The 14,377-nt window shown below is 33.6% G+C and overlaps 1 long non-coding RNA gene across 1 annotated transcript; it reads left to right on the top strand.

Annotated features, from left to right (window-relative positions):
* The first annotated feature begins 12,288 nt into the window (after positions 1 to 12,288).
* On the top strand, positions 12,289 to 14,049 carry LOC127900413 (uncharacterized). The gene is made up of 3 exons (XR_008052515.1): positions 12,289 to 12,596; positions 12,766 to 12,859; positions 13,637 to 14,049. It is a non-coding gene; the product is annotated as an uncharacterized LOC127900413 (long non-coding RNA).
* The last annotated feature ends 328 nt before the right edge of the window (positions 14,050 to 14,377 follow it).

Below are 14,377 nucleotides of genomic sequence, written 5' to 3'. Positions count from 1 at the left end.
ATATGTGAAACGCACTTGTGGCCTAACACAACATGATCTGGAAGGAAAAAATTCCATGGCACCACTCCAAAATCAACAAGACGATCCAGCATGGCTGACGGCACACACCGAAATGGCTCACAATATGCTCCCAGGCTTGTCAAAATTGACTTCACTCGTTTTAATGGAAATGAAGACACAACAAGTTGGTTTTGCAGAGTGGAGCAATTTTTTGACTTTAACCATACTGCAAAAGAAGATTGTGTCGCACTAGCATCATTTCATCTCGAAGGAGATGCTCAGTTGTGGTATCAACTACTTAAGCAAGAAAAATGAGTGATGACTTGGCAGGAATTTCGAAATGGCTTGAACCAAAGGTATGAAGCCACGAGTTTTCAAGATTTCTTTGGGGAGTTAATCAAGCTGAGGCAGGTTGGGTCAGTCAATGAGTATCAAACTCAATTTGAGAGATTATTAGCAAAGGTCGGACACCTCCCTCAAAATCGTCAAATCAGCTGTTTTATTAGCGGGTTACATGATTCAATCAAGGCAAATGTGTTAGCTTGTTGTCCGACGACATTATCTTCAGCCATCGGGTTAGCTTGCTTGTATGAAGCTCGTAATCTATCCCAACGACGATCTATGCAAACATCCAATCAGAACACTTATAGAAACTCTTCCATACCGGTTCGAAGATTGTCGCAAGCTGAACTACAAGAAAGGCGGGCTAAGGGTCTGTGCTATAATTGCAATGAAAAATTTGTTCCGGGACATCGGTGTAAGAAGTTGTTTCTGATCGATGCTTGCCTTGAAGAGGAAGATGGAGATGTCATCATGGAAGTGGAAGAAAATGTTGGCGGAAATTCCTCCAAAATGCCAGAGATCTCGTTACGTGCAATCTTAGGCGCAAGAGCTTCTGAAACCATGAGAATCAAGGGACGAATTGGAAATATCTCAACCATTATTTTGGTTGACTCGGGAAGCACACACAATTTCATGAGTGATGTTTTTGCTAACAAAGTGGGCTTACAATCAGAGAGCAGATCACGGTTCGAAGTCCTTGTTGCCTCAGGTGAAAAACTTTATAGTCCAGGGAAGTGTACAAATGTGAAATTAAATTTGCAAGGAGTATCTATGATGGGGGATTTTTATTTGCTTACTTTGGAAGGATATGAGATTGTTTTGGGCACCCAGTGGTTGTGGACACTTGGGCCAATTTGGTGGGACTTTGCCATGTTGCAAATGAGGTTCAAATTAGCAGATAAAGAAATAACTATCAAGAAGAGTCTATTCCAGATGATGAGATAGTTGGGGATTGTGAATTCACACGTGAGGCAAGGAAGAGCAAAAAGGCCATGTTGCTGGAAATGTTTTCTATGGGGTCTCCACTTCCTAAGGTTGAGTTACAACCCCCAGAATTGAAGCAACTTTTGACTTATTATTAAGATATTTTCCAAGAACCTCGTGGCTTGCCACCATCATGAGTCCAAGACCATAAACTTCCCTTAATACCTGGTAGTGAACCAGTATGTGCCAAGCCATATCACTATCCACATTTCCAAAAGGCTGAAATTGAAAGATTGGTAACTGAAATGCTCTCTACAGGTGTGATTAAACCCAGCAACAACCCTTATTCTTCTCCAGTCATTCTAGTAAAAAAACGTGATGGGTCTTGGCGAATGTGTGTTGACTATCGAGCACTGAACAAAATCACCATAAATATCGGTTTCCAATTCCTGTTATTGATGAGCTTCTGGATGAATTAAATCGAGCCAAAATCTTCTCTAAACTTGATTTGCGCAGTGGTTACCACCAATTTCGAGTAGTGCCTGAAGACACCAATAAGACAGCTTTTAGAACTCATCACGACCATTACGAATTTTTAGTGATGCTGTTCGGCCTTTGTAACGCCCCATCTACTTTCCAGGCCTTGATGAATGAGGTATTTCATGATTATTTGTGAAAATTTATTTTGGTGTTTTTTGATGATATACTCGTATATAGCAAATCTTGGAATGACCATCTTCATCATTTACAACTTACAGTGGCTGTATTGAGATCTCATCAGTTGTTTGTTAAAAAAGAAAAATGTCAGTTTGGCAAAAAGCAGGTGCACTATCTCGGCCATGTGATTTCTGAAAAAGGAGTTGCTGTTGATTCAGACAAGGTTGTTGTGATGCTAAATTGGCCTCAACCCAACACAGTTAAAGCATTAAGAGGCTTCCTTGGCTCGACAGGCTATTACCGGAAGATATTACCGGAAGTTCATTCAAGACTATGGTAAAATAGCTGGTCCATTGACAAAAATGTTGAAAAAAGATTCATTTAAATGGAATTTAGCTGTTGAAGCCGCTTTTCAGAAGTTAAAGGAAGCTATGACTCAAGCTCCAGTACTAGCATTACCTGATTTTTCCAAACAATTTATTGTTGAATGTGATGCTAGCGGGTGGTGTGGGAGCTGTTTTAATGCAAGAGCGGCCTATAGCATTCTACAGTCATGCATTACAAGGCAAGAATTTGCTATTGTCAACCTATGAAAAAGAAATTTTAGCTCTAGTATTAGCTGTGCAAAAATGGCGTCCATATTTATTGGGAGGTCAATTTATAGTTAGAACGGATCAACAAAGTTTGAAATATTTATGGGATCAGAAGATCACAACAATTGCTCAGCAAAGGTGGCTCTACAAATTACGGGGATTTGACTTTGTTATTGTATACAAAAAATGCAAGGAAAATGTGGTTGCTGATGCTCTTTCGAGACGAGATGTTGTAGAAGCTAATGCTAAAAAGGGAGAACTTTCTGCTTTTTCTCAACCAGTTCCTAATTGGATAGAGGCCGTTAAGCAAGAGGTTGAATTAAGTTCTAATTTGCAGGCATTAGTCCAACGCATCATAAGCGGAGAAGCCATGGGTCCATGGAGAATTATTGATGGGGTTATTTCGTTTAAGGATAGAATTTATCTTGAAACAAATTCTTCCTTAATTGAAGACATAATTGGGCAATTTCACAATACTACTCATGAAGGATATCATAAGATGTCCCAACGGATTCGAGTAAATTTTTATTGGCCAAAGATGTGGCAACATATCAGGAAATTCATCTCAGCTTGTGATATTTGTCAGCGGCACAAAACTGAACAACTAGCACCTGCTGGGTTGCTTCAGCCTCTTCCTATTCCAAACCAGGTGTGGGAAGATATCTCTATGGATTTCATTGATGGATTGCCCTTATGGGAAAACTACTATTTTGGTAGTTATTGACAGGTTGTCTAAGTATGCCCACTTCCTCTCTTTATCTCATCCTTACACAGCTGTTAGTGTTGCACAAATCTTTTTTGATAATATTTTTAAATTACATGGGATGCCAAGAACTATTGTGTGTGATCGTGATCCAACGTTCACTAGTATCTTTTGGTCAGAATTGTTCAAGATAAATGGTACTAGTTTCAACTATAGCTCAGCATACCATCCGCAAACTGATGGTCAGAGTGAGGTCGTTAATGGAACACTGGAGATGTATCTTCGTTGTTTGACAAGCTCACGGCCTAGAGAATGGGTTAAATGGTTCGCTTGGGCTGAGTACTGCTATAATACAAGCTGGCATTCATCAATTAAGACCACTCCTTTTGAGGTGGTTTATGGACGACCACCACCTACCCTACCATCTTACATTCCTGGAATGACTAATGTTGACGCTGTGGAGAAGCAATTAATGGAGAGGGATCATGTTCTTAAAGAGTTGAAGGTTTCACTCCAAGAAGTACAGTCGCGTATGAAGAAGGTATATGATCAACATCACAGAGAAAGGGAATTTGAAGTTGGAGATTGGGTCTATCTGAAACTCCAACCTTTTCGCCAAGCATCAATTTCGCTTAGAAGAAATGCTAAGCTCTCACCAAAATATTACGGACCATTTAAAATTCTTCAAAAGATAGGGGCTGTTTCTTATAAGTTGGAGTTGCCGAAGGAATCTCGAATCCATCCGGTGTTCCATGTTTCACTTTTAAAGAAAAAGATTGGAGAAAAATATTCTGTTCAAGGAGAGTTACCCATTGTAGAAGAAAATACAGAGCATCTAATTCCTAAGCCACAAGCAATTTTGGATCATCGTATGCATAAAGGAAGGAAACAAGTTTTGATCCACTGGCGCGGGTTGTCACCTGCAGAAGCTACATGGGAGGATTTATTGGCCATGCATGAGCAGTTCCCTGATTGCGTTTAGCCTTGGGGACAAGGCTGCTTTTAAGAGGGGGCAATTGTTATGGGTCTTTTATTATTCATTTCAATGTTTTATTTATTTATTTTTAATTATGACTCCAAGTTGGGCAAGTGGGATATGTGGGAGTAAAGAGTTGTTGGGGTAGACTGAGTCTTGTGGGAAGACTTAGTTTTTCCTTTTTTTTTGGGATTTGATCAATAAGTTAGTTGCAGTTTTTTATTATTTATAAGCCATGTAATACGTGAATAAGGATTATGCAGTTATATTTAACTCACTTGAGTTGTCGAGGTCAAGGTTCCTCCATTAACCTTAAATCCTTAATTTCAATTCTCTACATCATAGGTTCCAACAAAAATAAAAGATCCAATCCCCAGTACGTGCCAGCCCCTTATGTGTATGGCCAAATATGCAATAGAGAAGTTGGGGTCTCTGATAGGGAAAGTGGAAGACGTGGATACTGATGAAACGGGGGAATGCATGTGGCTTATTATACAAGCAAGAACTTCAGTAGACATTACCAAACCACTGAAAAAGATTCTACTCTTTCAACAAGAAGATGGCTTCCTGATTTTTGCTACTGTTGTGGGTTCGTTGGACACCCATTAGGGAGTGCCTGAAGTACAAGGGGCAACCAGCTCTGCATATCCGACATTCTTTCTCAGCAAACTAGTCAGCAAAACAAGGTCCATCCCATCTCCGGTCAACTCTATCTGGAATTAAACTAAGAAGATATATTTCATCAAAATCTTCTTTTTTATTTAGTATTTAAAAATATTTATTTATTTATTATTAGTGAATTAATTTATTCTTAAGTACTTATTTACTTATATGTGAATTTATGACATCTTATTTTATTTTTATTAATATTTTATTTTAAAATACTCAGTTAATAGTATATTATATATATATTACCAAAATTACTATTAAGAAACATGCTATTCAGTGGTTGGTTATTTTATAAAATATTTTAAAAATAACTGACCTATAGCTAATTTAATATTTAAATAGCTTTAATCATTTATCTTATATGCAATAATATATCTCATACATATAAAAATGTATAATTTAAATAACTATTAAAGTAGGGGAACTCATATATACATGGGGAACATAATAATGAAAATATAAATTTCCTGATAAAATTTATAATAATTATGACAAGTGGAAGAATTAAGATTTTGGTTTGATAAGGGTCATAACAAATCGGAGCAGGCTATAACATAAAATAATAAAACTCAGATGACTAAAAATGAGGACCATAATGAAGAGTACGAAACTAATGTACGTTATAACGGAAAATCATAAATTTTAGGGGGCCCAACATAATATATGCATAAAAGTTAAAAAAATTCAATTCAGTCCCTTATGTTTCACTATTCTTTTTGAAAGCCGGGGTTTGTAGTTCACTTCACATCATCACATGGCGTTACTATTGAGTTGAGCTCCTCACACCTTTATAAAACACTTATCAAATCCCGCTTATAATATTAATAGCCTCACCTTTATTAAAACCATAGAAAAGGACAAAACATTATAATAGATTTAATTGAATTTTAAACTTATGTAACCATAAAAAGTACGTAGAAGATTAATTCCTTTAAAACTTACGTAACTCTTATATTACTAAATTAATAAACTAATTAGCACCCAGTCTTCTTTTAAGAGATCCTGAGAATCAATTTTTTTTTTTTTTGTAACCGGGGATTGCAAAATAAATTTTAAACTCAGGTGGCGTTTGTTTTTTTATCTGAAATCTGAATAGACCTGAATTAGTCTGAATTCTGAATAGGTCTGAATGTCTGAATATGAATAATATGTTTGTTTTTTCGTCTGAATCTCGAAAAATAAGTATGAAGTTGTTTGTTTTTTTCAACTTAAAAAGCTGAAAATATGTATTTTTACATTTGTATCCTTATTAAATTTGAATGTCAAATAAATAATATATTAAATACCACAATATTTTAACATTTATAAGTAAAACTATATTCAAGTGAATATATAATTATTTTGGAATTTTAATATATAAAATACCATAAATTTCAAATTTTATCGTATATAATATATGAAAGAAAAAACATGGATATTTTTATGTGGGATAAATATCTATGGGTGAGTTTTGAGATAGACATGAAAAATAAATTATAAAACATGGATATTTTTGACATTAGCAAGTAATTGACTTAATTCATATTTCTCCATTAAGTAAAAAGCTAAAAAAATTAGCTTATTTTATTAAGTCAAAATTATCTAAAAAATCTCATTAAGTTATAAAAACAAACACCTCTAATTAATTTAATTAATTAAGTTAAGTCACTTTAAGTCATTAAGTTAAAAAACAAACGCCACCTCAGTAGATGTACTTATAGGTTGAGCTGATTTTCAAGATTAAGTGATAAGAACTTAAATGTTTTTAGATTGGCAAATTAATAAACAATACCAAATTAAATATATGAACGTTTCAAAGACCTAACTACTGTTCAATGCTTCAAATTATAGTAAATTAATTAAGATCGTAGCATAGAATTTTGACGATCAACTTTAATGTTCATAATGACTTCAATTGTTTCCATCATCATCAATACGGAAACTGACTGATTCTAGGCAAAATTTGAAAATTGAATAGTATATAACAGGTCCTCCTAAAAACTACCCATTATTGATGCAGGCAACGATTGATACGACTTCTTCAAGATGAGATCATCAAATTTTCATCACATCAATTATTTGACAAAACCAATTATTTACTAAATCATCTAATATGATGAAAATTAATTAAGCACTTTCATATTAGAATATCTTTCTCGTCCCAGCTACCGTTATAGTCCCAAGGCTTAGGCATTAATTTCTAGTTGGTTCTCAAAATCTTTGTTACATCTAGCATATGATTTTCTACAAAGCACTTTTTCCCCCCTAGAATAAATTTTGCTCACCAATTAAATTTTTATATTGAAGATTCAGTGGAAATATCAAGTGACTCCCCACTTTGTCATGTGGAAAGAACTTAATTTTTGTATTTTCAAACTCACGAACTAATAGACAATTCCTAAGCAAAAAAAAAAAAATTAAAACCAATGAATCTTGTTGTGATCAAAATTTTCATAATAATACGATATTATCAATTCGTAGCTTAATAATAACCTACTGATAAATTTCGTAGCCTATAATAGTTGACAAATCAATAATCTTATTTATTGCTTATCATGATCTCAACTATCTTCCACAGACACTCATTCTGAAGGATAACCGACTGATTCTGAGGACAAAATTGAAAAAATGAAAACGATAAAAAAAAAAAGATGAACAGAATAATAGTATAATTAATACCCCGACGGCCAAAATAATTACTATTGAAAACTAATGTTGATGCATGCAAAGGCTTGTATGACATCTTCAAGATGACATCATTAGATTTTCATCACCATCATTTGACAAAATTAAAGCTTGGTCTGCAGGAAAAATAATTTACTAGTTAATTAAACTTTTTCTTTTTTAAAGTTAAGGAAATTGGTAAGATTCAATAAAATTATTTAAAAATCACTCAGTAAAAGTGAATTAATTGGACTACTTCATCATTAATATATAGAACTAAAGAATTTTGATAGTAAAAGAGAGAGAAGAAGAAGCGCTTTCTGGTAAGAACATTTAAGGGCACCATCGTGCAACTCTTTTGAGAAGCACAACCCTGAAAGTAGTTTTATGTATTTAGCAAAACCTCAATAATAGGAAAAACTAAAACGTTTTTGCAAATTTGAAAAATGCTCCATTAATGCCAAAATTATTAATATATCGAAATACCCTAATTAAATTATTTTGCGGGCATACGAGTTTCATCGATGGCATGCAGTGTAGACGTGTCGATCACAAGGGAAACAACAATAATTGTGGGTTCATATTTTCAACACCATAAAAGTGAAAGGCAAATAAAGCCAATGGAAGAAGAAAAAAACAAAAGAAAATTCAATAATACAAAATTTGAAATCACGAATATGAATTGAAGACTAAGTGGTTAAGTTAAATTTCCAAATTTGTCTGATCAATTATTCATCTTTATCGTGTGATTATTAAACTCCGCGTAGATGTGATTGAAAATTCAAAGTAGTTAAAAAGCTTCTCAAAAGTCAAAAGTTGTATATGTTTTACACAAATTTTTAAGGAGAATAATGGTCCCCCAAGGGTAATCCTAAAATGATCATCGACCGGTTCAAAAACAATTTCTATTTTTCAATTTTTTTTTCTTGGTTGAGGCCCAATAGGTCGGTGTATCGCCACTCAATTTTCGAACATGTTCGTTTCACTACAATTATAACTCTGTTTAGTTGTATGAACTAACTGCACAATACACATACATAAACTTTGGCTAGAAATGGCGAGTGTTATCAATTTGAGCGCAACTGAAAGTTTGTGAAAATAAAATTTTGAATATTGATTGTTATCGATTTGGTTAAGGGACTTATCAGTACTGATCATGACTTTTTATTCACTAACGTACGTACCACTCTACAAAACCATGTGCCCCGTCGCCATCATCATCGATTGTTGATTTCAATATGAATGAATCTGCTAGCTAGGCAAGATACGTTGATTATTAATCTCCAATTAATTTTATGATGATTACAAGCAAGTCGGATAGATATCTTAATGAAGCATCTCTATATAGATGTATACAGAGAGGAATAATCTGCTCGGCACGTCATATGACAAAACACGAACACTTGAATGATCACTATTTGAAAGCCATTCTATAACTCATCGGCTCACAACATATGTAACAAAACTTGAAAAAAAGAAGAAGATTAGATTAATTCCATGAAACACGTTGAACATGTATGAAGATTACAAACAGAAATTCAAACAGAAACAATCATTGGATGTATTCCTAACATGATCAACCGCACGCGACTACTTGATTCTGATTTTTAACAATAATAATAATTTATTTACACTTCGTTAATATTAATTGTCTCCTCAGAGTTCACACTTCACATGATGGAGCAGCAAGGGGTCTCAGCAGGGAAGGGCTGCTGCGGCGCCTCGGGCTCTCTTCCCGGCTGATTCCGACCATCGAGAATATCAAGCTTCATCATCTCTACGTACCCAATTTTCCTTCTGAGCATGTTTGCAAGTGCAACCTCATCAATATCTCCTATTACTTCCATGTGTCTCAAGTCATCCCCTTTCATCGCCACCGATAGCAAACCTTTATTTCAATTTGTACACTTAATGTTACAATAATTCTATCGTTAATTACTCAGTATTTAGGGGCGGATATACAAACTTGATTCAGAGGGGCAATACCATAATACAAATCATAATTTTTAGAATTGACCCTAAAATCAATTTTTGAGTGAGGTCATCAATTGCCCCCAAACCCTTGGATATAGATATATCCCTACCCGTATCAACATATATAAGTCGAGACAATGATCATATATATAAATACATATATATATATATATATATTAATAAACCTCGACAAGTAAGAGGAAACTTAAATATTAAAAAAAAAATAGAAAGTAACATACAAACAAGTGGGGCACAAAATGGCCTAATCCCTCAATAGATAGAATTAAAATTGCATCTAAAGTATGAATAGAGAAAGAGTATAACTATTTGAACCTACCAAACTTCTCACCACACCCATTTACTAAATAAACCCATTCTTAAATTTTGAAGTTTTAACTTTTACTCAACAAATCTACCTAAATGCCCAATATACTCTTATTGAACCCAACTATTATAATAATATGGTTTTACTCATTAAACCCATTAAATTCATTTAAAAACCCTAAATAAATGATTAGATTTATTAAATTGAAAACTAAAATATTATACAGAACACAAATAATATTCCCAATTATATATTTTGGAGGAAAAATTCCAAGTGGAGTGAGCAAAGCCAAAGCAAAACGGCCGGAGCAGCTAATAATGGTAGAAGTGAGAGCCCTTAATCAAGTGGTACCACTACTTGATTTTGGGAAAGAATTGATAATTATACCACTATTTTTAAATTGGAAATGCTATTGAAAGCGGTTAATGCCAGGAAAATAATTGGACGTCTGCCTAAAAAGACTTTGGTACTGATGGAAATAAAATCCAATATCCAGTATACCGATCTGAAAAGAGTCTCCGTTGGCTCCTTCAATTGAATCTTCCTTTGTCTTCTCTGACTCCAGGGAGGTTTAATTTTGGTGAGAAGCCAAGGGGACTAGATAAAGAATATCAATACAGGGTTTATGAAAAATAACATAAAGTTGAATGTAAAACTAGATTCAAAGAGTGATTTTTTTTATAAAAAAAAATTATATTTTGTGTCTAAAATTATAATTTACTTTCAAATATTTTTATAATTAAAATTTATTTTTAAAGATCGGTTTAATAAGTAGTTTGGTGATTTCATAGAGAAAATTAAAAATAAACTAAACAGTATAGTGTAGGTCCGCACGAGAAACCAATATTAAATTTAAGAGACGATACAAGCTACTATGAATAATCAATTGCATTCTGTTGATTACCTGGAAAGCCAGCTATGATCTGGAAGGCCTTTGTGCGACACTTTGGGCTATGCATGTTGTCCAATCTATACAAAATTTTTTTCTGTAAGGAGAAGAAAAATACATAATTAAACAACTTCAATTCGTTTCAGCAAGTAAAATAATCATGCGTGGAATCAATTTTTTTGAAAAGCCAAGGCTAGTTCAATTAATTCTTGAATACAAAATTAAATTGCATGTTCAAAATACATACCCTCATGGTTCAGCGTAACTTGAAGGAGATGATTTGCGCAAAATCAAAAGACTTTATACCGAATGATAACTGCTTGTTTCTTCAGAGAATTATGGAGCCGAGGGAGAACTCTTCCTCCTATTTGTATAATTGAGCGGCCTTGTTGGGATTCTGAGTTTGAAGTGATATTATCGAGAAAATATATAATTGTAGGTTAAATTAAATTAGGTTATAGTGTTCATATTTTTAATTTTCAAAAAAGGGAAAGGCAATGCAAATTGTTAATAGACAAATATAGTAATGCATGTAAAAAAAAGAATCCGTAGCACAAGCTTGTTTCTATATTGGTCTGTGAATTACTGGTGTTTTATGTAAGCTCTGCGTGAACTAGAAGCACAAAAAATTCCTAATTTGTTCATGTAATACCAGTGACATTATATGTGCATAATTATTTTTTCCAAGGTAGATTAGTGGAGGCAACATTTGGACGAAAAAATGAAATGGTAAAATGATGATGGTCGGTGTGATAAACGCATTGATGAAAGGTACAACAATTAAGTGCATGCTTCATAAATCATAAGGATACTAACAAATCACAATTAAATAGCATATTAATTATGATGTATGAACAAATAAATCCAAAGTGGCATATCTTACTTTAAAAACCAGTACAAAATATTGGCTTCCTATGAAAATGTATTTATAAAGAGGACTCTCATTGAATTTTGGACCACCTTGTGATCTGAAATACACTTAACTAGATATATACAAATAGATTAGTTTATAATTAATTAACATGGGACTAGTATTAGATGGTGTCATCAAGCGGTACAATTCTTTCTATTGTTATTAATCATAAGTACCATGAATTAGTTACTTTCGATTATCTTAGCAAATGATCATATTCTGCAAAGTCTTCACCTATATACCTATATACATGGAAATGATGCCTATATTTATCAAACAGCGAAACTTGTTCACATGTAAACAAAACCTTAAAAAGGAATTTTATGGGAACTTGGACGAAATTATCATTTGCTCCTGTGAAGCTTATGAATGGAAATATTTCTAAATTTTCATCAATTGATCATCTTTGCTAATGCCCACTGGACCTTGCAGATTAAGCAATCAAGTCGAATCAAGAGACCTAATTATATCTGATAAAACTCTTTTATAAATGCTATATACTGCGAAAACAAATTTACAGTTTTAAGAGCAACATCACAATACACATAGGGCATGTTTGGCATGCAGCATTACACTATATTAGAACCCAGCATTGCATTAAATCAATACAATCCAGCATTTGGCTACAAAATAACCTCACATGAGATTGCATAAATTTCACTGTTATAATGCGGTAAAGCCCGCATTAGCGAAACCCGTGGGGAGCGCGGGTATAAGCGTGATTGCAATAGGAAAAAAAAAAGGAACAAAATTCCTTCTTCAAAACACGATCCTTCCCTTCTCTTCCAAACACAAAATCTTTCTTCCTCGCGCAATCCATCTCCAACACCAGAACAGCCGTCGTCAAGGGCTTCGGTGGGACGCCACAGCTATTGCCCAACCACCTCTGCCTTGCTGTTGTACCAGCATCTCCTCACCGCGCGACATCAGAACTATTGTTCCAGCTTCGCCGCACATTCTCTTTACCATCAGAATCATCAAGCAAAAGGTTAGTATTAGATTAGATTTTCTGAATTAATTTATAATTAGGGTTTGATTTGAACTGTATCAAGGTTAGATTTTAATGATTGATTTGGGTTTGATTTTAATTGTTGATTTGGGTCTGAATTGAAATTTTTATTGATTTATCGTGTTGATTATGTCTTTCCCTTCTCAAGCTTTAAAGTAATCAGCAAATTCTCTCGCACACATTTTGGCAACAGTTGAAACCGTGCCATGGATCCACAGCAACAAAGAGCAAGCGCTACACAGGTACAGCCTCGGCCTCGGCCTTAGCCTCAACCTAGCCATTTGTCTCCTATACTCGGTGTATTCCTCATTTTCATTGCTATTGTCTCACTGGTAAATTCTCTCCTATTCCTAATTCGTAGTCACTTTCAATCTGGTTTATCAGTTAATGTGTATGATATTGTGTTCTATTTCTTGGTTTTTTTCACAGCACGAAGTTTTTTTTTTTTTTTTAACACTTCGTTGACCATTTTTGGCCAATTATATTTGATTTTATAGTCACAATTTTTTCTCAATTAGTACGTTTTAGGTTTTAATGGTGACTTAAATCTTCTTTTTTTAATTGTTTGAGTTCAATCTTGTAGCTCTGTAAATATTAAGTGTTGTGTTCCCACCTGAATAAAGGCTTTCCTTGGAGTGAAATAGTGAATTGAAGAACGATTTCAATTGACTCGTTGTAAAGTTTAATTTTTTCCTAAAATGAGTAGTTCAACAATGTATTATCATGGGCAGTGTTTTTACCCAGATTTTGCTTCGTCGCTTGCCTACTAGTATGAAGACTTTATTGCTTTGAAAACTCATTTGCTATATTAATGCTTTGGTGGTAAGTTTCTTGTATGGTATATCTGTAGTTATATTATTTTGATTGGAATTTTCTGTATTTAACTCTGAAACTGACTTGCTGGATTTAAGTAATAATTAGTTATTTTAGTGAAAGCTTGTGTAAGTATGAAAGTAATATTAAGTTGATTTTGAACAATAGATTTTTTTGATGAATATAGCTTTTGAATGAATTTTCAGATGATGTCAATGCCGAACAATAGATTGTCATTGCTTCCTGGAAGAATAGACTGCATCAAGTTACCCTTGTCGTACATGGAAATTATTTGGAGGGGGCAGAATCTGTTCTTTACAAAGCCTTCAAAGCATGCATTGACTTCTTGACTTCTCTTTTTTTTCCCCCCTTGTTTTCCTGTAAGATTTTTAAGTTGCTGTTGGATCATGAACTTCGCTGCGGCTTTGTTGCAATTTTGTTGGCTGCAGAATTTTAGGCTTGGCTTCAGTAAATATAGTTTGATATTTGCAAGGCATCTTTTATACGGCTTGTGTAAAATTTATTTATTTTTTTCCATTTACATTGCTGGGTTTCTTTGTGGTTGCTGTGCAAGTGTCAGAACACATTCAATTTTATACAACAATTACAAGTATTGACCATGAGGCTGGCTACTGAAAAATTGTTGTATTATTACCCGTCAATGGTAAAATGATTACAATTGATATGGTGATTACAATTGATGACTTTTGAATGTTTTAATTATTTATTTATCATGTTATATATTTTAATAAAGCTTAGTTTATTTCATTTGCTTGGATGTTTATTTCACAAGATACTTATTTGAAAAATGTCAAAAAAATAAATGTTATGTTGCTGAAATTATAGATTTTATTACTTTTATTATCTACATAAAGAAAATTAATGTCACAAATTCTAAAATTTAAGACTCCCTATATATTATTTTTTAAAATTATTTAAGACTTTCA

The sequence above is a fragment of the Citrus sinensis genome, chromosome 2 (assembly GCF_022201045.2).
Source record: "Citrus sinensis cultivar Valencia sweet orange chromosome 2, DVS_A1.0, whole genome shotgun sequence".
NCBI lineage: Eukaryota > Viridiplantae > Streptophyta > Magnoliopsida > Sapindales > Rutaceae > Citrus > Citrus sinensis.
Note: the sequence above shows the minus strand (reverse complement) of the source record. Positions and strands in the feature narration are given on the sequence as shown.